Genomic DNA, 25000 nt, shown 5'->3' with positions numbered 1-25000 from the left:
TCAATTCGATATACTGAAGATCTTAGAAAAACTAAGTTTACATTGTTGGATTTAACATGTTGTTATTATCTTATTATTTAGCGCATATTCACTTTTATATGGACCAGTCAAAATGGGGTCATCAGTACGAGGAGGAATTCCCACGAATTCTAATTCCCATAAATTGGTGAAAGGCAGAACAACAAAAGCATTATGCAAAATGCGAAAGTGGTTACGTCGATACATAAGTTTACGTAACAAAAACAAACAGAAAATTCTCTTTAAATTTAAGTAGACATCCATGTCCATAGTTACCACAATAGTGATAGATATTTTCCCGCATATGTTATAGTAAAGTATTTTTATGAATGACCTTCAGAAATTGTTTTGAACTTATTTTGAATGGGCGTAGGATGGATTCGAAGGACTCAGCAGCCACCCTATTTATCGCAAGGAATCCTGGCTGTTAAATGGATGAGATATTCTTTTGTCAGGAAAAATATTAAGTCGATTGAAGAGGGAATTCCTTAGATAGATGAATAAATAGATAAATAAACAACTATAAAGCAGGGACTTTAATTCTGCTCTGAACCTTTCTTTTTTAAATCCGGATTTGGGACAGTAATAATGGTGCCATAGCAAAGTTAATACACTCCAGTTATACTGATATATTTTTCTTTGTCATCTTTACCAATAAGTCTTCTTGCGACTGAATTAAACTTGCACATACATGTTGCAGAGCGCGATGCATAAAATCGGGCAGTACAATGATTTTACGAACGTTTGATAAATATAATTCTTTTTATACATGCTATATATACATATATATATATATACAAACTAAAAAATTCCCCCTCGGTACATATATGAAAATATATCAATTCCGAGTTAGAGCGAATAAGATATTAAAGGACATTTGTAGCTCGAATGATTTATATGAATCACGGTGATGTGATAAATATATATATATATATATATATATATATATATATATATATATATATATATATATATATATATATATATATATATATATATATATATATATATATATATATATATATATATATGTGTGTGTGTGTGTGTGTGTGTGTTGCACTAAATATATTGTAATGACAAATATCAGTAAATCATACCATAGGCTGTGCCATAAATTTATGCTTCTCCCTTCCTCTTTATCCCACTAATTTCTGCGATTCGATGGAGCAGATTAATGTTACCAGATAACGAAAAACTAATGAAATTTGAATAACTGGTTAAAAAGAAAAAAAGAAAATGTACACCAGGCCCATAGAGGAAATGGCCAAGCCCATCATAAATTCCCTGTTTACTTGTAGGCGTGGTAAGAGAATCAAGGTTACCTTGCCTTAGAATCCTAGAAGTCTTAGCCTTAAATATGGATCGTTCGTCTCGAGATCTACAATGAAGAGGGTCTGTGCGTAGAAAACGGGATATTTTCTACGCAGGGAGCGTAGAAAACGGAGCCTTTTCTACGCAGGGACGTACCGGTCGCATATTCTGGAATGGTAACGTCAAGGTCCTTTAAATATACTCGAGTATATTTAAAGGACATTGGGTATCGTAGTACCCAACCTTCCATGAAAAAGCGGAACGCCATATCTTAAAAACAAACCATAGAGTCTTCTTGAAAATAATCTCAATATGTTTCCCACACCCAAAGTACAGTTGATGAAAATTCTGAATTATTCTAACCTAGCCCAACCTAACATAACCTTGGGACATAGCAATGAACCGGGGCTGGTGCAATACTAGTATACATCTCAGGAATTTGTGTCACGGTGGGTATTCCTTACCTAAAGAGGTCTTGGGTATACCTTCCCACACCTCCGCCTGGGTCAAAGATTAAAGCAAAAGCGAGCACCTTGTTACTGAGGTCAGAGACTGTTATTCCTTATATAGAAAGATGGGGAACGTTGGTTTACTGTTTCTTCGACGTGCATTGCAACTGACTGAGTGATGGTGGCATTTCCGCTCTTCAAAAGGAAACGTAAATTCCTTCTGCATTTTGGAAAAGTCTCTCTCTGATATTATGAAGCTATACTTTCGAGTCAAGAAAACGTAATAAAAGAAAAAAAAAATTGCTTATTGAATAATTACTTACTTCTTACTTACTTTATCTTCCCGCCACTGGCCAGTGGCATAAGGCTGATACAGTTGACCTCCATCTGTCTCTATCCTGAGCCATTTCCCTCGCTTCCTCTAGGTTCTGGATTTCTTCTTCAAGATCTCTGACAATTATGTCTATCCACCTCGTTCTTGGCCTACCCAGTTGTCTCCTTCCCATTTGTACTAATCTCAGTGCTCTGCTGGGGTCTCTATTCCCATCCATCCCCTCAACATGTCCAAACCATTTCAGCCTTCCCCTCTTCAGCCTGATACTGACTGGCATTTGCCGTAATCTCATCCTGATGTCTTCATTCCTAACAAAATCGTCCCATTTAATGCCAAGTATCTTTCTCAGCAGCTTCATCTGGTCAGTGCCCAGGTGGACGAACCATACATCAGGACTGGCAGTACTACTGCATTAAACATTCTCATCTTAGATAATTATAGTGGGAAAAGGAAGATAGAATGCATTTGAATAAAAGGGTTTTATTTTTGCATTTTATAAGTAGACTAACAGTATCGTTTCAGAATGTTGGTGCATAATTGTGATTTCACATTACCAAAACCATTTTCGTATACATAACGTTCATTCATGATTCGCATTTTTTCCATTGACAACACCCATTACCATGGTAAAATTTTTGTTTTGGTCTTATGAAAAATGGCCATAGTAAAAGTTGTCTTGCCCTTAAGACTACGACAAAATTCGCTTTTCATTCACTTTTTTTTTTCTTTTTTTTTTGCAATTTTTCCGTTTGCTCAAGAGTTTTAAGAGTATAAATACCTCTCCAAATCACTTTTGCTAACACATGCAAAAAAAAAATAAAAAATAAAAAATCTACTCTAACTTCATCACGGATAAAGTTAGAGTATATTTGTTACATTGTTGAATGTTTTCAGGATTGTCTTTCACCGCCTGCAGCCTTTGTAATATGATAAATGGATACCCTTCCTTTAAGAAATAGTTTTCTTAATCCAAGTTTTCTTTTATTCTTAAAATGCTTCCGCAACAGAATTACTTTTCCCTGTAGACATTTGTAAGTATCCGATATCATCCTTTGCAGCCAACTTCAAATTAGCGTTGATAACGAATGTACCCCAAACAACTTTGGATAATGTGCTCTGTTACAGTTGTTTAATAGATAGAAACGTTAAGTGATTGTAATGAATAACTAAGTATTATCTTTTTGCTCTTAATTGTGTGATAAAAAAGAAGGCTTTTAGTACACTTTAGTATCTCTGAACAAGGTCCACTTGAGAATCTAAGCGTTGCTCTCAACTCTTAACGTCCTTGATAGATAACGCCCAAATTCTTGTGGAGGCAAGCGTGTCGGTTGTATCAGTAAGTGAGACAACATTGTACGCGCTATATTTTTGCTCCTATATCTCTTATTGAAACTGACTCAATGGTGGTGGCATTTCTGTTCTACAAAAGAAAACGTAAATTCCTTCCGCGTTATGGAAAATTCTCGGGTATTATGAAGCTATACTGTCCAGTCAAGAAAACGTTAAGAAAAAATAATTGTTTGCTGGGAATAATCATTTGGATAACTTCAGATTGTGAACACACCAGAAATACATTTATGTACCTAGTTCATTTATTACGCATTTCATTTATTGTGGACATAGACAGTAGGGGGACTATTGACATTTTAGAAATACCGAAATACGTTGCATACCTATACTCTGTTTTTTTTCATTTGTCCATCCGCCTTTGGTGTTTTTGTATGGTAACACTGCGTCCCGGGCTTTAGATAGTTACATTCAGCTTACATTCAACAATTATAATAATATCCTATTTCGAATATTAACGGTGTAATTCACATACAGTAAATTATTAAAACACTTTTCAGTAGCAAATGTACACCCAGATATCGTTTTATTTACCTAAAACTGACAAATAGCGTAACTATCTAAAGCCCGGGACACAGTGTTACCATACAAAAACACCACAGGCGGATGGACAGATGAAAAAAAACAGAGTATAGTTAATTTTTTACACGCATTAAGCTACAAATATCCTTTAATATCTAATTCGCTCTACCTCGGAATTAATATATTTTCATATGTTAACCGAAGGGGAATTTTTTACTTGATAATAATTTCGTCTACGAAATTATTATCAACTAAAAAATTCGCCTTTGATTAACAAATATGAAAATACATTATTTAATAGGTACAGCGAATTAGATATGAAAGGACATTTGTAGCTTAATGCGTATATAAGAATCACGGTGATGTGATATGACTTATTATTATTTATGTGTATAGACATATAGCCTGCTGGTAAATACGTTGTATACAGTAGGAGTTTCTTCTTAATCTCCACTTCATCCCTCAGTAAAGGTTTAAATCTTTATTTCATTATTGCTGAGAAGGCTACCGGGCTTACGAAACAATCTATGAATCTAAATTCTAAGCGTATATACAGTCAAACATTTCGAATATTCCCAGTTCTTGTAATGAAATGAGAAACGAAAATTTTTGATATTATTCATATTGTGAATTGCGGAGTGTGTGAGGGTCTTCATAAACTGCTGATTAAACTTCTGTGTGCGAATATGGCGTTGCTAAGAATATAATGCGCTTTTTCTTTGCATTTTACCCATTGGAGTTTATGAACTTCACGCCAGAAGTTGAGAGGCGGTGGATGGTCAAGGTCATGGCCTTCGTAAACCTGAACTAAAAAAAAAAAGAGAGAAAAAAAAACGGATATCTTGATGCACGAATTGGAAATGTTTTAGCAGTAGCCCTCTTTTTTTCCCATTAATTTTATAGCACAGGAACATAAATTTTGTTGAGTCTCTCTCTCTCTCTCTCTCTCTCTCTCTCTCTCTCTCTCTCGCTTAATATCTGTCTGTGTGCTTGTCTCATTGCGTAGTCATTAAATTACACGCCATTCATTAATATCTTTTTGTTATATATGTATATATATATATGTATATATATATACATACATATATATATATATATATATATATATATACATATATAAAACAAAAAGATATTAATGAATGGCTGTAATTTAATGACTACGCAATGAGGCAAGCACACAGACAGATATTAAGCGAGAGAGAGAGAGAGAGAGAGAGTGAGAGAGACTCGACAACAAAATTTATGTTCCTGTGCTATAATTTTATATATATATACTATATATATATCATATATTATATTCATATCTATAATATATAATATTAGTAAATATATTATATATACACACATATACAATCATACATACATACATATACATATATGCTCACAAACGCGTGTTTGTGAGCATATACTATATACATATATATATATATATATATATATATATATATATATATATATATATATATATATATATGTGTGTGTGTGTGTGTGTGTGGTTCTGTGTGTATGTATATACATACAAATATACATATATAAATGTATATATATCCATATATATGTATATATATATATATATATATATATATATATACATTATATATATATATATATATATATATATAATAATTATACATATATATATATATATATATATATATATATAATTACGTATATATATATTACTTATATATATATATATATTATAATTTAGTATATATATATATATATCGTATATATATATATAATATACCGTATATTAATAATATACTATCTATATATATATATATACACTATATATGATACTTAATTTGTACACGTATATTTTACTGAAAACGAAACGTCCCAACAAAAGACGAGGCAACGAGTTCACGTGGTATGTTACCTTTGTCGCAGCTTACGTAGTAAGAAGCTGAAGATGACCTCGATGTCCTCATGGGCTGTGTTGCCAACATCCTACCACTGCTACTCTTCATCAACATCTTACCGGACGTCCCCTGAAAGATATGTTTTAGAGGGTCTTAGATTTTGATAAATTATATGCATATAGTTCTTGAGACAAGAGCGAGAGAGAGAGAGAGAGAGAGAGAGAGAGAGAGAGGTCTTGATAGAATAGAGATACAGACAAAGGGAACGAGACAGGCAGACAGACAGACGCACATACTCAGATACAAATAGGTCTTGAAAGCAGAGAGAGTGAGAGAGAGAGTGGTCTTAAAAGAGAGGGAGAGAAAGTTACATACAGGGCTTGAATGAAGAGAAAGAGGTCTTGAAAAGAGAGAAAGAGGGAGATAGGTCTCAAAAATGAGAGAGAGAGATTTTCATACAGGTCTTGAAAGAAGAAAGAGAGAGAGAGAGAGAGAGAGAGAGAGAGAGAGAGATTTATGCTGTAGGGAGCAATGAATTCGGCGTTCTACCAGTTTGAGAGGTTAACCTTGAATATCTATACTATCATAACATGTTTGGTTTTGCGTTTCAAGTTCAGATTTCTGGTTCAGGGAGGTATTTCCTACACGTCTTTGATCGGAAATTAGATAGCACCAAAATCATTTCTATCCAGTGTTCTCCTCTGATCAGAAGCCCTTGAATTTACGTCATAATGTGCCTCCTAAGATGAGAAACCGTGCATTTTTTTTATATGTATCGTTGCTAGTATAATATACCTTGTTACTAAAGAGATATATGCGATATATTTGCAAGTTGTTTAACCGGTTTGTTAGGAAAGTTTTTTTTGCGACAACTGCTAAGCAAAACACCTGGACATGGCTTCGTTTCCTTACTAAGACGTACCTGATCATTTTGAATGGAGTTATTGAGTCGTGGAAGATGTTAACTCTGCAAGCACGATATAACCTGGCAATGAAATCCTTGCCTCTTTGTCTTTTTGAAAGTCAGAGATCCTTCGCAAGGGAAATTAGATAGGTCTTCAGATTATCTAATGTTTTGGTATAAACTAGAACTTCTGACTGGAAAGTTTTCCGCGCTGTGGGCATAGAGACCTCACTCAAAACGATCTTTTTGGAAAAACTGGATCTCGGATTAAGAACCATTTTTGTTAAGTGAAGAAGACTCGCCAAGGACACCCTCTTTTTGGTCCACACACCACTGAAGGTTAGAAACGAAAGGTCGTTTATCCTCACATTGGCTCCTGCCTTTAGTTTTTTTTTCTTTTTTTTTGCTTGTATGGTGATTTTATATTGCATGGAACCAGTGGTTATTTAGTAACGGGACCAACGGCTTTACGTGACTTCCGAACCACGTCGAGAGTGAACTTCTATTAACAGAAATACACATCTCTGACTCCTCAACGGAGACTTTTTTTTTCTTTTTTTATAAATCGATAAAAATGCATGCGTTTTAGACTCTGATAGTGAGCTACGCATCAAACCATGGGTACGTTTTTCCTGCCAACATTTTTTTTTTTTGAGATCATTCGTACCCAGAACATTAAAACAATTCCAATGAAGGGCAAGAGGGATCTTTTCGACCTGACACGAATATTGTTTTCTATATCATTGTATAATTTCTCTAATAATGAGATTACACTGTTATTGTCACCCTTCTGTAGGATTGCTTTAATCACATTTTGGATTTCTCTTAGTTCACTTTCACTTTTGAGCTTTGGGTATGTCTATGCTAACTATTCCTAGGTCCTTGATCATTTTGACGTTTCCTTGTCTCTTAAGCAAGGCACCTTTTCTTCTCCACCTCTGGAGAGACAAGTCCAATTATAACTAGTGCTATGATGAGCCGCATGTTTGCCTCTGCAAAAATATACTTTATCAGATTTTCTATATATATAGATACATATACATTGCACTATATACATCATAGTTATGATATTTTCAGTCCAACACTATTTACATATATGTATAGACATATTTTTAACTCTTTCTGTTTCTTAGCATAAGCCTTCTTGTAATTGGATTTTATACAGTATTTTCATTACTTATGTTATCTATATCTTTAGTTGACTATAGATCTGTTTTCATTTCCTATACATGATTCCAGTGAACTACCCTTTCCTTTAGATCTCTTTCATTAATTACTCTATATTTGGTCCCTTCGTCTGTTCAAGTTTCGATATAAAGTCCCTCTGTTATCTTCCCAGATTTTGTCCAAAAGTTTTCTTTACACGAATACTGATGTCGGTAGATTGATTAAGTAGTCCTTGTGCTAGCACGGGCTCTTGTTCCTTAATTAGGAGAAGTCCCAGATCTTTTATAGATAATGATCCCACTAAGGGTTCTCGAGGGTCGTTATCTAGTTCTAATATTTCTAGGGGTAATTAATTATCTTTATGATATTTACAGTCTTTTGTTTGTGTTTTTACGGTCATCCCGGGACCCGTGGCAGGTCTTGCCCGGCCGTACCGGGACACGTGGCGGGCCCCGCCCGGCGTCCCGGGAACCGTGGTGGGCCATGGACGCCCGTCCCAGACGCATATTTCCCAAGTCTGGAAGAGTTTAGGGATGGGGAAAATTAGGACCAATCAGAGAGCGTGGAGCTGATCCATGAAGTCACAAGCCACGCCTTTTAGCTCCCTCCTCACTCCTATATCCATTACTGCCGCCAGTCACGATGCCGAAGAAATACTTTCTTCTCAATTTCACAGTTTACGGCTTGTATGGCATATGCATTTTAGTCAGATATATCTAAACATAATGCAACACTAATTCAACATCAATATATTCTTCAAATGAGATACACTGTGAAATATATTATGCGCAATTGGCTTCTCCCTCTTGGTAAATAATATTTTCACATCGCGAATTTCTAAATTATATACATGAAAATGCATGTTAAAAGCCATTTATAAAGAGTAGCGATAACTCGTGGATGAATCAAACGATTTACAACATGGTAAAATTGATGGTATCTGACCTGTTTGTAGGGGAAGATAGAGAGAGGGAGTAGGCCTACACTACGGATTTCTGTGGACATATGCTATTTCGTAGTAATGCACATTACTGCACATTGTATAAAAGCAATATACTGATCATTACTAGGCCATGAACAGGAATCAGACTGATATACTCCCTACTATTTACAGGGACAGTATCAGCTTCATTCATTAAATTATTTCAAGAGCTAATGTACCCTTAAGGAAACCTAAGGAAACCTACGGTATTGTTGTTTTGGTGATCTACGTTAGCCTACTGTAACCAAATATAGTTACGGGACAAACTCATCCTGTCAGTAGCTAATCTGAATACGATTGTTTTTCAAGGGGTACTTGATAAGCTGTAGAAAAATAATTGCCTTTTTGAGGTGGATTCCGTTTTCATAAAACCTTCCAGATGTCCTTACCTGATTGGTCCTTGTCATTTATTGTGTACCTGTATACATAAAAAGTTTTTAATGAAAAATTTTTGCTTTCGATTTTTATTTTCATACATTGTGTACAAACAAATAAAAAGTGATAATATTCAGTATTGAATATTTTTACCAAGCCCTTACGTGATTTTTGCTTAAAAATCATTGTGTACAAAGAAAACACTGATTATTTAATTTTAATTTATTTAATATTTTTAGCAAACCTTTCGTACTTGTCATGCATTGTGTGCAATCAAAATGAGTATTTCATGAGTATGTAATACTTTTAGCAATAATAGGAGTACAGATTACTAACCACTTACGGAGTTACAGTAGACTTTTTACTAAGCTGAACTAGAGCAGAATTGATGCATAAATTTATTAGAATTGTGATATGCTCTAAAGTAATTATGGATGACACTTTTTTTTTCAACTCTTTTAACAGAAAATTTTATGCAAATATTTAACATGATTTAATTAAAGCCGGAGATAACGATAGTATATGAGTATGCTACTATTTTTTCAAACAAGCTCACACTCAATGGCCAAATGTATACCTTAAATTAAGTGCATGATTTTTTTTTACATATAGATTTGTGGCATTATGCCAAGCACTGGGGCAATTAAGGCCATTCAACGCTGAAACGGAAATTGATAGTAAAAGATTTAAAAGGAGTTACAGGAAGAAAACCTCAAAGCAGTTGCACTATGTGTTAGGAGAGGGTGAACAATAAGATGGAAGAAAGAGAATATGAATGGAGGTAAGAGTAAAATGAATGAAAGTAGTTGCAGCTAGGCGCCGAAGGAACGCTGCACAGAACCTTAAGTAATGCCTACAATGCACCGAATGAGGTGTACTGACGACACTATCCCCCTACGGGATGCATAAATTTGTCATCAAAACTGTCTCCTCCACATTTCTTTTAATCATAAGGCAGTTATTATTTTAGTGATGTACATATTACCTTTTTATAGCCTGAAGCAACAGGCAGTAATGCCTGAAATACGTTCCATGCTCCATGCTTTTAAAATCGTCACTTTCAAAGTCCAAGATTCCTGATGGGAGTCGAAGTACCACGAAGTTCTTGGCCTCCTGTCTGTAGTCTGTAGTGCTAATTACAGGTTATATACCATCATTTTTAACATACCATCAATTTTTCCATCTTGTACATTGTTTGATTCATCCCATGTGTTATCGCAACTATTTTTAAATGGCATTAAACACGTATTTTCAAGTATATAATTTAGCAACTCGCAATAAAATTATTATTTATGCACTAAATATCGACTTTGCGAGCAGTAATTAAGAGGCATTGAGCACTCTTACCATGAGGGAGAAGCCAATAACGCTTAATATACTTCATGTTGTATTTCATTTGAAGAATATATTGTTTGTTGAATTAGTGTTGCATTATATTTAGATATATCTGACTAAAATGTATAGGTCATACAAGCCGTAAATTGTGAAATGGGGAAGTTTTTTCTTCGGCATTGTGACTGGCAGTAATGGCTATGGGACCGAGTGTAGCTAAAAGGCGTGGCTTGTGACGTCATGGATCAGCTCCACGTGCTTTGATTGGTCCTAATTTTCCCCATCCCTAAACTCATCCAGACTTGGGAAATATGCGTCCCAGACCTGTGGTGGGCCTCGCCCACCCGTCCCGGGACCCGTACCGGGCCTTGCCTGCCTGTCTCGGGACCCGTGGTGGGCATAGCCCGCCCGTCCCGGGACCCGTGGAGGGCCATGGCCTCCCGTCCCGGGACCTGTAGTTAGCGTCGTCCTCCCGTCCCGGGACCTGTGGCGAATGTATACATGGTTAAAAAAACATTGGGGATCACCATCTCGGAAAGATCCAAAGTCGTATTCATTTCCTCATATTGCTAAATGACGGAGATCACAAACATTTTTCTGGGCTCGGCCGTGTTGCTCCGTGAAATAGGTTCCTTCAGCACTATTTCTAAGGTAAAATATTGCTATAATACCAGAGAACTGCTAAATTGGACATGCCAGAATATACTGGCTCACTCACCTTTATTAAAAGGTGTCTGTATAGTCAATTAGCCTCTCCTACATCAAAAACTCTCAAGAAAAGGGGAGCCGACCTACGGCTCACTACCTACCACCTCGTAGGTAGCAGTTGTGACATCATTCCTTCAGATAGCCATTTTTGAGACGCACACTTTTTCTTGTTCTACAGCATCATTGATATCCTCAGACTGCGTTTAGCGCTGTCCATTCCTTAGCAAGATCGTTAGACCAGGAGGCTTTTTTCAGTGAACCGATTTAACAGATAATCGTCGTTACTGTAGGGAAAATTTTATTTTTTAGTTATTTTGATCTAATTATAGATAAACTTGTGTTTCTTGGTAATTCTTATTAATTTTTTTATTCTTAAGTAATAAGATAACAAAGTTTAAGATGCATATGTACATCACACTATTATCGCCTGTCAAGGTTTCTTAGATGCTTACACACCTGAACAGTGCGTTTAATTCGTTTGTTTTATGTACTTTTTTTTTTGGCGGGACAAAGGCGATTCTCAATCATTTCCAAAGTTCCACATCGTAATTGCTTTCGTAACAGTCAAATGTAGCATCCATTATTACAAACAACTATGAGGTATAGTAAACACTGTCATGGGTTTAGGGTTACCTGATCTGTGAACTCTGGAGAGCCCTGTCCGAACTGTCTCTCTCACTCACGACAAATAATTACAAGGTAGGTAGTCCCGCTCTGGTGATTTGCGCGTGATTTTGTGACGTCACGCAAACCGGTCAAAGCGACAATTTACTGATGTAAACATAAGGATAATCGTCTATGTTACTCTTTGCAATTCTATTCAATTAATATCCCTCTATAGATTTAAACGATGAATACGATTTTGGACATGAAATATTGCAGTTCATGGGAATATCGATATTGGAGAAATCGAATTGGCGAAATGTTGCAGAAATGTGGGTTTTGTTGTTTGTGTGAAACTTTCAGACTGACGGGATTCTGGAGACTGAGGTCACGGGATTTTTTCCATGGTTTTTCTAAACTCCCCTGTCTCGGCCTCGTGTGTATTTGGAACTTCGTTATCAATTGTTTTCAAGTTGATTTCCTTTTTTTGAAGTTGTCTGCTGGCGCGAGTCCGCCTTTCAGTTCAATTATTTTGTTAAATTGACGCAGATTGATTTTATGACAAAATTGTGAATCTCAATTTTATCACAAAATTAAACTATGTAAATTTAACATATCTCACTAATAATCCCCTCTTGAATTAAAAGTCAGTCTGGGTTTCAAAGCAATTCTTTCCAAGGATGATGTTTTCTTTCTGCAGTGAGAAGTTGAGCTTCTTTTGTTTTTGCACTAATGTTGGATTCAGGGCCACAAGACAGATTCAAATTTTTTCTCTGTCATATGTTATCATTAGTTTGTCTTCAATAAGTAATCAAAAATAAGGATAAATTTAGCCTTGTATAGACATGCGAGTTTGTATGATTATGAAATGTGGCAGCATTTACTTGTTTTTGTTTAGTTTATTGGTCTCAAGACGAAATTAATTTATATTGTTGTTCACAACTAATTAGATAATTAAATATCTTAAATATGGATTATTATGTCTCTGCTGGTGAAAACTACTGCACCAGGTAGAAAAAAGAAAAAAAAATGCTCTCAAGTTCAAAGTAAATGTAACTTGTTTCTCTCTCTGGTAGAGAAGACGGTTCAGTGTTATACTAAATTACAGGTACTGGAATTGCAGGTGGATGTATTCCATAGCGATAGAAATTATATCCAATATGATAGGTAGGTTACTCGGTTGTATGAACATATATATGTTACATAATTAGTTAGTCAATTACTGAACACTTGAAAATGGATTTAAAATTTTCATCATCTATATGAACTGTTCAGCTTTAAAACAATTTTATGATACAGTGTGGTTACATAGTGCTGTAGGAGTGCTGCATATTTGTATTGGAATACAGCTTTCCTTAAAACTACAGTAAATCAAATTGACCGTCCGTCACAGAATTGTACAAAGAATTTCCAGTCACATAACATGGATTCCCTGGAAAAGGACTTTGTGGTTAATCAAAGGTGTGTTTACCTTTGTTCTGTTATTGAATTGGGACTGAATTTAGATTCCAGTTTGATTAATTCAAAATAATTCTTATTATTTTTATGCTCTCTAGTAATACGATAATTGTGAATTGCATATTTACATCCCATTTTTAATGTGTTACAAGGAGTCTGACGACTGAAATTCTCAAATCATTTCGAGGTTCAGAAAGCTGCCTGCATATCATATTCAACATAAAGTACGCAATATCTTACTAAGGGTGCGTTCACACCAAATGCGTCACGTCGAGTAACGCTAATTCATGACTCACCGTGAATCGCCAACCCAGTTTAACACTGCTTTCTATGGGCCTCTTAAAGAAACCGTTCATACCGAATGCATCGAGTGTCGTCACGTCGCGTCGAGTCAAGTCACAAATAGAGGTGGACCTATTTTTGACGTCAGCCATAGTGAGTCCAGTGTATTTGGCCTTCAATAGAAATGGGGTTGTTAGGGTTTTCTGCTTTATTTTTATATTGCATTTAAATTTACGAACGCAAGTTATGTTCCAATAAAATGGTACTCCTTTGTATCTTATTTTCACTTGTATATAGGACAAAATTTATTATAATTAAATTTCATTTTATCTTTTCTTAGTGTCCATATGAAGTAAATTTTAAATATTAAAACTTACCTATAGTTTTATATAATCTTTATGGTCGAGTAGTTAATTATTCTGTATAAATATATATATTATTTCTCTTAATGTCTCTGCCAATTAGTTTATAATTGCATCTTTTAATTAGCTATTGTGTATAATTAAATAAAAATAGAACTTACCTTAGAAAAATGGCCATTTTTCCCTCAGTTCTAATTGCCCTCCTGTAGTTAGTATTGATTTTATAGACAAGAAGGTAAATAAAAGAAAATCCCCAAATCTATTTTAATGGATAAGATAAAACCCGCATGGACAGAAAGAGAGAGAGATATCAGACAAAAAAGATACGTACTGCAAAAAATCCCTGAGAGAGAGAGAGATTTCAGCAATTTATAACACCAAGAGACACGGCATTGTTGAATATTTTTCAGAATACTTCCTGCTATATTTTGATAAATCGAAATATCTCTCGTGGAATACAGAAAATCAACGAAAAATCGAGAGTGAGAGAGAGAGAGAGAAGAGTATCTGAACTGGGTAACACACTTCAGATATGGATTCCAGTTTGAAGAAAATGTGGCCTTACCTCGCCTTGGCAGCAGCCGTTGTTGGTACCTTGTTGTCCAGATGTTGTTCGAAATACGGAGAGAAGTCTAACGCAGGAATAGTCATCTTGTTTACGTGGCTGCCTATTCACTGCTGAGGTTCCTCCTGACTACTGATGATGAAGCTGAATAACCCAAGGAAAAGGAACTGAACAAGAGAATTGCGGCCTTGCGAGACACCATCCAGTGCCAGAGAGCAGCGGGTGAACTTGGACAGGATAATTCTTGAGCTGCAACAGAGGCTTGACTACCATGCAGAGATTCAGAAGGCGGGCGGAAGGGATGAACTCATTCGTGTGATCCAGATCACTCAGGAGGTGTTGCAACAGCAGGCCTGGCAAGACGACCCACTCGCTCGAAGTTGAAATGTTGTTCCTGAAAAGGGAGAACAATCACGAGAAGAAAGAGAAACGGTAGCTGGAGGACAAGATCCTCTAGATGACAGAAGAAAATCAGCAGCTGAAGGACACCATGAAGGAGATTGGGCAGAGAAACGATGTCCTATTTGAGAGGATAAAGGAACTAACAGTGGAGTTTTCAGGGGCAAACTGCCAAGCAGGAGAAGCGGAGGTGATGGCAAGGCTCATCCAGGAACAAAAAGACGCGACCAAAAAGCGGGAATTCGACAGGAAAGACCTCGAGCTGAGGTTCGAGCGCCTGCAGAAGGAAGTGGAAGACCTCTGGAAGGAAAAGTATGGACTCCAGTGTAAAATTGAGGCTGCGAAACTCAAGAGGAACGAGCTGACATGCCTTCTAGAGGAACGAAATCATCGCCTGGGGTCGCTGAAGAGTAAGGCCGGCGTCCAGGGTGAACAGAACGACCAGCTTGAAGATGAGGTTTGACAGCTGCGAGGAGCGAAGGATAAATTGGTCTCGGACCTGAAGAACCTCTAGGAGAAATACAGACACCTTGAGGAAAACTGTAAACTGCAGAAGCAACTGTCCATCTTCAAGGAATGGCGCAATCAAGTTTACGCTGGCCTCACTCAGACGGATCAAATGTGAAAAATTTGAGGAGAATATTTGTTGTTTGGAAAGTTCGATGTTAATTTGTAATGTTTGCTTTGTTAATCCTTGAAGTAAATTGAAGTTGCAAGAAGATAAATATATTTAAATATTTTCTTAAGAGTTTATTGACTACTGGAAGGGAAAGGAAAATGAGAAGATTGTAGAGAGCGTGAGGAAAATGAGAGGATTCGTGGAGTGCCAGGAGAAGAAGCAGAGGATTCAGAGAAGCCACTGAAATATTGAGAGGATTCAGTAGGATTCGTGGAGAGACAGGAAAAACGCAGCAGATTCAGAAAAGCCCAACGAGAATTGAGATGATTCAGTGGGATTCGTGGAGGTGAAAGGAGAAGAAGCAGAGAAATCAAAGAAACCCCAAGAGAACTGAGAGGATTTAGTAGGAATTGTGGAGGTACCAAGAGAAGAAGCAGAGGATTCAGAGAAGCCCCAGGAGAACTGAAGGGATTCAGTTTTATATTCTGTTTCTAAGACTAAGTATAAGTATTGTTCTCCACAGGGATGGCGGGCAAGGCCCTCCACATGTCCCGAGACAGGTGGGCGAGGCCCTCCACACGTCCCGGGATGAGCGGGCGAGGCCCGCGACTTGTTCCGGGACGGGTGTGCGAGGCTCATCACTGGTCCAGGGACGGGCGGGTGAGGCCTACCACGTGTCCCGGGATGGGCGGGCGAGGCCCGCCACTAGTCCTGGGACGGGCAACGTGTTCTTTCGTCGTCAGTTCGAACTGACGACGAAAGAACACGTTTAAAAGTAGAGAAGAGGCGGAGCTGAGGTAACTTCTTATTTATTTATTTATTTATTCATTTTACCATTTCCTGAACCCTTTCACACACCTTCCTTGCTTCACTCATTCTGTGACTCGCCTCTTCTCATCCGTTATATTTATTTCTGAATACCTGTCCAAATTAACAGCTTCCATGCTGTACCACTTATTTCCACATTCGTTGCTGCATCTGCACGGCTTCCATAAAACTTCCAAGTTAATATTTTTGGAAGAGTCTCTACGCTATATCAGTCGGATCTAAGGGGGTGCACCTGGTCACGTCCCTCTTCTCGCCCTCACATATACATATATGAATAATAGGCCATTGTTTCCTTTCACTAAATCATTATTAGTAGCAAAAAATTTGCTTAGTTAGTTATTTCAACAACAACAACTGTGCAAAAAAAAAAAAACAATAACGACAACTACTACTGTGTATACATGCGTGTGTATATACATATGTAAATATTGATAATATGTACGTACCATATGTGTGTACATGTTACATATAAATATATATATATATATATATATATATATATATATATACATACACACACATATATATATATATATATATATATATAATATATATATATATATATATAAATATATATATATATATATATATATTATATATATATATATATGTATATATCAATTCAAGCTACAAATGTCCTTTAATATCTAAATTCACTTTACCTCCCAAATGATATATTTTCATATATGTACCGAAGGGGAATTTTTTTTTAATTGATAATAATTTCGTCCTCCCATGGGATCGAACCACCGTCCAAGTGGACGGGGACGAAATCAGGACAGTCAGTGACGCTATCCAATCAGCCAACAGAGACGCTATAAGTTCATATCGATTCTGACCTTACAAATCACCCTCGATCTGGGTGCTTTCGTAATTAGAATCGATATGAAACCCCGTCTACCATGTTGGCCATTCGAGCGTTTTTGACAGGCACGTAGCCTTTTTTGTTATGAATTAAATTTCACATCGAACCGTGATCCATTTATATATCAATTCAAGCTACAAATGTCCTTTAATATCTAAATTCACTTTACCTCCCAAATGATATATTTTCATAAAAAATGTACCTGAGGGTACCGAAGGGGAATTTTTTTAATTGATAATAATTTTGTCCCCCCATGGGATCGAACCACCGTCCAAGTGGACGGGGACGAAATCAGGACAGTCAGTGACGCTATCCAATCAGCCAACAGAGACGTTATAAGTTCATATCGATTCTGACCTTACAAATCAACCCTCGATCTGGGTGCTTTCGTAATTAGAATCGATATGAAACCCCATCTACCATGTTGGCCAATTCGAGCGTTTGACAGCACGTAGCCTTTTGTTATGAATAATTATCACATCGAACCGTGATCCATTTATATATCAATTCAAGCTACAAATGTCCTTTAATATCTAAATTCACTTTACCTCCTAAATGATATATTTTCATATATGTACCGAAGGGGAATTTTTTTTAATTGATAATAATTTCGTCCATATATGAAAATATATCATTTGGGAGGTAAAGTGAATTTAGATATTAAAGGACATTTGTAGCTTGAATTGATATATAAATGGATCACGGTTCGATGTGATAATTATTCATATATATATATATATATATATATATATATATATATATATATATATATATATATACGTAAGTAGAGGAAAAGACCCCATATAGACTCCACTAAGCCCCACCCCCCGCCACCCCCCAAGGGGCGTGGCTACCCCCTACCCCCTCCTGATAAGCTCATGTACGTACGTGAGGCCTAAAAAGGGGCGGGGCAACCCCCAAAACCCCCAAAAGGGGCGTGGCCACCACGACCCCAAATATAGACTCCAATGGTTCTGGGGGGTTGGTGGCCACCCTTGACCCCAATATAGACTCCACTATTCTGGGGGGGTCGGTGGCCACCCGACCCCATATAGACCTCCACTATTTATGGGGGGCGTGGCCACCACTGACCCCAAATTGACTCCATTTGTAATATAAGCTCATGTACGTACATGAGCTCTTAATTGACTCCATTTGTATGATAAGTTCATGTACATACATGAGCTCATAATTGACTCCATTTGTCTTACAAGCTCATGTACGTACATGAGCTCATATTAGGGGGCGTGGCCCCCCCTAACCCCAAATAGACTCCACTTGTCTTATAAGCTGATATACGTAGAAAATTATAACAAATGAGGACTGGCATTGGCAATAAGTTCAAGTTTAAACCTATATGTATTGTGTTTGTTATTCCATTATGCACACAAGTAAATATCGGTAATCCATTTATATGAATAATGAATTAAGAAAAAAATTCCCAGAGTCTTTATCCTAAAGTAAAACAGATGAATATTCTTATTCTTTATTTTTCATGAAGATAATAAGAGCTAGCTGATAAGAAAAAAAAAACTTCTCTTTGAATGAAAAATAAACGTCTTAACTCTTAAAGAAATAAGAAATAACCTTGATAATTCTATTTAGTTTATGAATTTTTGTTTTTTGAATAAGAACATATTTATTATTTTCTATAAGAAAGCAAAATAAGTTTTGAAAATCCTTTTTCAAACTTGACCCACGCTGCCACGCTGTGCAAGTTTCCTCTAACGGATATTAACAAAGAAAGAAATTTGTCTCGTGTAAAAAAAAAAAAAAAAAAAAAATAGGATGGTAATCGACTACTGACTTGCTGATGGAGAGGGATTCACGAGAAGATTAAAAAAATAACTTAAATGGTTTAATTGTATTTGGGAAGGGATGTAATTAAAAAAAAAAGAATGAAATGATTTAATTTCTGCATTATCGATGTTTTTACGAACAGCTTTACTTAACATTATATATGCCGATTTTTTTTTTAAACTAGTCGATGTAATCGATTACGCCCACCACTATTCTCTATGTGATGATGTCCGATTAATGCCCCATTTCTCGGAATTTAAACTGGATGGTATTTAGCGGAGGTATTTATTAAGGAAAAGTGACAAAACTTTCCAGGATGAACAGTCCTCATCGTCTGGTAACCATAGACGACGAGGAATGTTGATACCAGACGATGTAGTCAATCAACGCAGGGGGGTTCTCGTGTGCATAAAATGTACCCTCAGTTACTCACTGGGATTTTAAAGCAGACTACTTCCTTAACAGAAAATCTTGGGTAACATTTTCACAGCCTGGCAGTGAGAAAATGGCCCCTGTTTGTGCCTTTGCGGCTGATTTTCCGAAGTCTATAATTACATGTAAAATACATACAGAGGCTTACAACATCACAATTTTCGTTATAAAAAGACAAATTTTCCACTCTTTGTTTTGATTGGGTCAGTAACAAGGTCACTAAAGGTCAAAATGTCACATAAATCAGGGTAAAGTGAAAATCTGGTATATGGCTCAACTAATCCCTTAATGCATAACAAACTGATATTTTAGCCCACATAAGGATCAAATCCATTAATACAGATACAAATCAAGATATCCCTATCAATAGACTATTGATTAGGGTCATAAATTAGTAACAGGACAAAACGGAATTGGGTCGACCTTCAATTTGTTGTGTTATTACAAACCACTCGTGCACGCAAAATCTAGAACCTTAGAATACACTTTCTATTACATCCATTCATTTCAAGTGGATAAGATATCCCTTAAGATGTTTAGTACCACTAATTCTTTCTTTCAATATGTCATTAATTGTATTTGGAGAGAGAGTGACAGATGAAAATTTTTAGGTTAATAATTACAAGAGGATATGTAATGTGGTTCATGTTGTAGCATTACCCCATGCGTTGATACCTAAATTAAGATGCTAAGCTTATTATTTCTTGGCCTTAGTAGCATATAAATAACAATGAATGTATGGTAGCAATTAGTATATGGTCGCAACAAATTGCATCACATTTAGAGGGCCACCTCTCATCGCTTGGAACAGACTGCACAATAAAGTACAGGGCTTTGTTTCTTTAAAATTATGTGAGATCTCTGCAAGGATTACAACTATTGAAAGAGGCCTTGTCAAGACTAGATTGGGAAGATTTTTTCATTGAAGAGGTAGAAAAGAGAAGCATACAGATCTCTTTAAGACTCTTCAATTCTTAAAGGAAAAAGTTGGAGCAAACTCTTCTTAGAGTGTATCACACTTTCACAAATGCCAGGATCGAATTGGTTTCCAGCTTCCTGATGAATTTGAACAATTCGTGTCTAGATGTAGCATGCAAAGTGAAACTATCCAGTTTTGAAACACATTACTACAACTTATGTCTCGTCATGAGAATATAATTCGTAGTGATCGTGAAGGAAACTGGACCCACCCTCCAGATTCAAGCTATCCAAGACATGCTGCCCTTATTTTATGCATTTGATTTCACCAACTATATGAGATGGTGCTCCCTTTACTTAGAGGAGCTGAAGCAATTACCTGAAACAGCACCTGAAGTGCATACATCATTTATGGAAGGTAGGTTTGTCATAAAACGTACTAACTGCCGTTTTAATGCATGGGAGCAGATTTAGCATTGGAACAAACCACCAACAGGGCACAAAAAAGTGCATCAAGAATAATTGGGAGTTCAAGAAAAAGAACTTTGTGGCCAAATGGGAGCTGACATACCATGAGATGCTCGTCATCACAAATCTTCACAGAGAACTAGCAGGCGTGGGTCGTTAATCCTATGAATTACATGTTGATAAAGCATTCAGCAGGCAGGAACAGAATTTGAGGAGGCAAATGTTCAAGCTATCATAATTGCCATTGAGAAGCACGAGAATCCCTTTTCAACTCCTCCAAAAGAGAAAAGGCTGCACAATATAATGACTAATGAAATGATGTCAGAAGATATTAGGATTCAGCTATTGAACGTAGAGAAAATTGGCAATGATGTCTACCAAAATTATCGCGTAGAGAGGTACATTAAAAAGACCGTTGGTCTTTCGGATGCAATTCATCGGAATAAGCTAAAAACATTTTCTACAATTCGCACAGATAAAGAGTTAGTCCAACAGAAAGGAAAAACAAAAGTTGATAAGATGGAAGATGCTCACATGAAATGAACACTGGAAATTGCTAAGGAACATGGCTGGATAATGGATGTACTTCTTCAGTATGAAGTGAGTGCCAAGTGTCTGCTTTTTGACGATGAAGGGCTCACGAAAAAAAACCAGTAAAAAGTGGAATATTCCATGAGCTTACATCCTATCTCGGTGCCAATGACCCTAAAACACCAATTCTTCATTTATTCAGAGGAATCATGCTATATAGCTGATGCCATGGCAAATTTCAGGTTGTAAAAACTTCCATGTACTTCGTTTCTGGAATATGTAGGTTCCATAACAAGAGGTCCTCAAGAAACGACTTAATATTTGACTTGTAATTGGATCTCTGAAAGACTCAGAGTGACGAAGGCGAGAAAAGAAATCTGCCATAGAATGTCATGATGTTTCTAGAGAAACTCCTCTCCCCCGTGAAATGGGCAGGTTTTGGCCATCTAGACGCTCGAATTCATAGAGAAGCATTCGCAATTAACTGGACTCCTCCATCAGCAGAGATTTTAGTTTGCCATTTTTTGGGCCTGACCGCATTTGCTTTCCTTGTTGGTCCAAAATGTCGGAACAAATACAGATGCCAGAACTCCATACAAATGTGGAACAAGCTGGCATTCCACATGCAATGTATGTGGAAAGGAGGGAAAAATATATTGTAGTTTTATCAAATGACACAGATGTGTTCGTTTTGCTGGTCTACTACTGTTAGCCAGTCCAGAGGTGCACTTAAGGAATTTTGATGTGGGAAGACATCATCTTGATTCAGTGACTGATAATGCAGAAACCATCTAACTCAAGTTCTAAGGAAAGGAACAACACTGGAGATCATGGACCAGCTTCGAAGCCATAAATATCATCATTCAAAGAGATCATGTTTAGAGGACTTGTAACTAACAAGTCATTCTGTTAAAGTACATATCAAGAGAGCCTATTTTGTCACACAAGATGGTATATCTCTTCTCAGATCACATGAATCCCTTGATGAGAAGCAGTTTGGTTTTGAAATTGATGATGAGCTTTTGGTTCCAATCAAGGGCAACAATCCTATTTCTTAAGAAGTTGCAATCTACTGCACATGTCTGAAGTGTGGAACTGGTAGATGTTTGTGCCGCAAGTCAGGAATATCTTGCTGTACATTTTACACTTGTCATAGTGGAAGGAGATGGAAAATTCAAGTTCACAATGTCAGAATATATTTACGAAAACTATATAAACTCCTATTATTTGATATATATATATTATAAGGATACAGTTCAAATATTTTCATATATACAGCTAGCATGCTTTAAATCACTGAATTGACATACATCATGTGACTCTGCAAACACATATACTTTGTCCTAAATGCAATAAATGGTATATAAAATAAAAGAATATGTATTTCAAAACATGTTACAGAGTGTTCTAGCTATTTGTGATGAGTAGAAGTGATATATATATATATATATATATATATATATATATGTATATATATATATATGTACATGTATATATATAAATGGAAATGTTCGTTTGTTCAAAATCTTAAATCTCCGAAAGTTCTTCACCGATTGGTTTGAAATTTTGACACAACGGTGCATTCGAATACGCTTGTGTTTTTATAATGGAGTTCCATCCTACCTTCCCCCTTCCGAAGGAGGTGGGAGTGAAAAGGGATTCCTTGTAACGGAGCTGGTTCTGCCCGTGAAACAGGCTGGTTTCTTTACGAATTTATCATACGTAATTTCTGCATATGACTTATTATTTGGAAAAGAGCACTATAGGGTAAACATCAAAGAGGATGGAGTTTGAGAAGGGGGTTGACAGAGAGAGAATGAGAGGGATGGGAAGTGAGAGAGAGTGGGGTGTTAGGGAAAAGAAAGAAGAAAAACGAGAGAGAGAGAGAGAGAGAGAGAGAGAGAGAGAGAGAGAGAGAAGAGCAGTGTTTGGGAGGAGGAGGAGAGATAGAGAGAGAGTGAGTTTGTATTAGTGAGAAGGAGGGAAAGAGACAGTTATTGTTGGAGAGACAAAGAGAGTAAGAGAAAGGAGCGAGAGAGAGAGGAAGAGAGAGCGAGAGAGAGAGAGAGAGAGAGAGAGAGAGAGCAGAGAGAGTAATGGGGGGTGTTAGGAGAAAGATGGAAAAATTGAGACAGAGAGAGAGAGAGAGAGAGAGAGAAGAGTGGTAGTTTGAGAGAGAGACAGACCTTACAGCTGTACAGTGTGAGGCACCTCTAATGTCTACCAGAGAATTGCTAATGCATCTTCCGATATATTTTGCATCTTCCAATCTTGGATGGTCTGGGATGCAGGTTAGATATTTGTCGAGCTTAGTTTTAAACACATCTACGCTCACTCCTGATATATTAGGATGAGCTGGCAACGCACTGAATAGACGCTGCATTGTCGATGCTGGTGCGTAGTGGATTAATGTCCTGTGTGCTTTCCTTAGTTTTCCTGGTATAGTTTTGGGCACTATTAATCTACCTCTGCTTGCTCTTTCTGATATTTTTAGCTCCATGATGTTTTCGGCAATTCCCTCTATCTGTTTCCATGCCTGTATTATCACGTAGCGTTATCTTCTCCTTTCTAGACTTTATAATTTTAAAAATTGTAGTCTTTCCCAGTAGTCAAGATCCTTAACTTCTGTTCTAGCTGTATTTGCGCAATATCCTTTTGGTAGTTTGGGTACCATATCATTTTCCAATATTCAAGTGGACTACGAACATACGTTTTATAAAGCATATCCATGTGTTCAGCTTTTCTTGTTTTCAAGTGCCATAGCAACATTCCCATTTTTGCTTTGCATTTTGCCAATAGAATTGCTATTTGATCATTTGAACATGTTCCTATTCAGTATCACACCAAGGTCTTTAACTGCTTCCTTATTAGTGACTGTCTCGTTATTAGGTCCCCTATATGCATATAGTTCTTCTTCATCTCCATAATTTATTGATTCAAATTTATCAGAGTTAAATACCATCTTATTGACCTCTGCCCATTCATATACTTTGTTAAGGTCTATGTAGCGAGTTCCTATCTTCACCACAAGTAATTTTTCTACTTATTCTTGTGTCATCGGCAAAACTACTACCGAGAGAAAGAGACAGTGATGGTTGGAGAGAGTAAGAGAAAGGAGCTTTCTCTTTTCTTTCTTTTCTATTCAACCAAACTAAGCCACAGCAACACGTGGCCGGGTATAGCTAGTATATATATATATATATATATATATATATATATATATATATATATATATATATATATATATATATATAATATATACACACACACACAACACAGGTCAGACGTACAGGGCGTTTATTCACACGATAGAGAAGATCAAGGGCAGGAACACGAAGAGATTCACATTTTGCTTTAATCCTACGTTTCATGACAACATCGCCACATCTTCAGGGATTTTTCTACAAAATAAAGTATAATATATTAACATAAAGTAAGAGATGATCACAAGATCCAATAGTTGAAAAGTTAAAACAATTTAATGGTAAAATTACAACTCTCACACTTAAATTACATGCACACTTGATTAAAACAGACCATAAGTACCAAACAACTT

This window comes from Macrobrachium nipponense, chromosome 6, assembly GCF_015104395.2.
Source record: "Macrobrachium nipponense isolate FS-2020 chromosome 6, ASM1510439v2, whole genome shotgun sequence".
NCBI lineage: Eukaryota > Metazoa > Arthropoda > Malacostraca > Decapoda > Palaemonidae > Macrobrachium > Macrobrachium nipponense.
The sequence above is the reverse complement of the archived record's forward strand: the minus strand, read 5'-3'. Positions refer to the sequence as shown.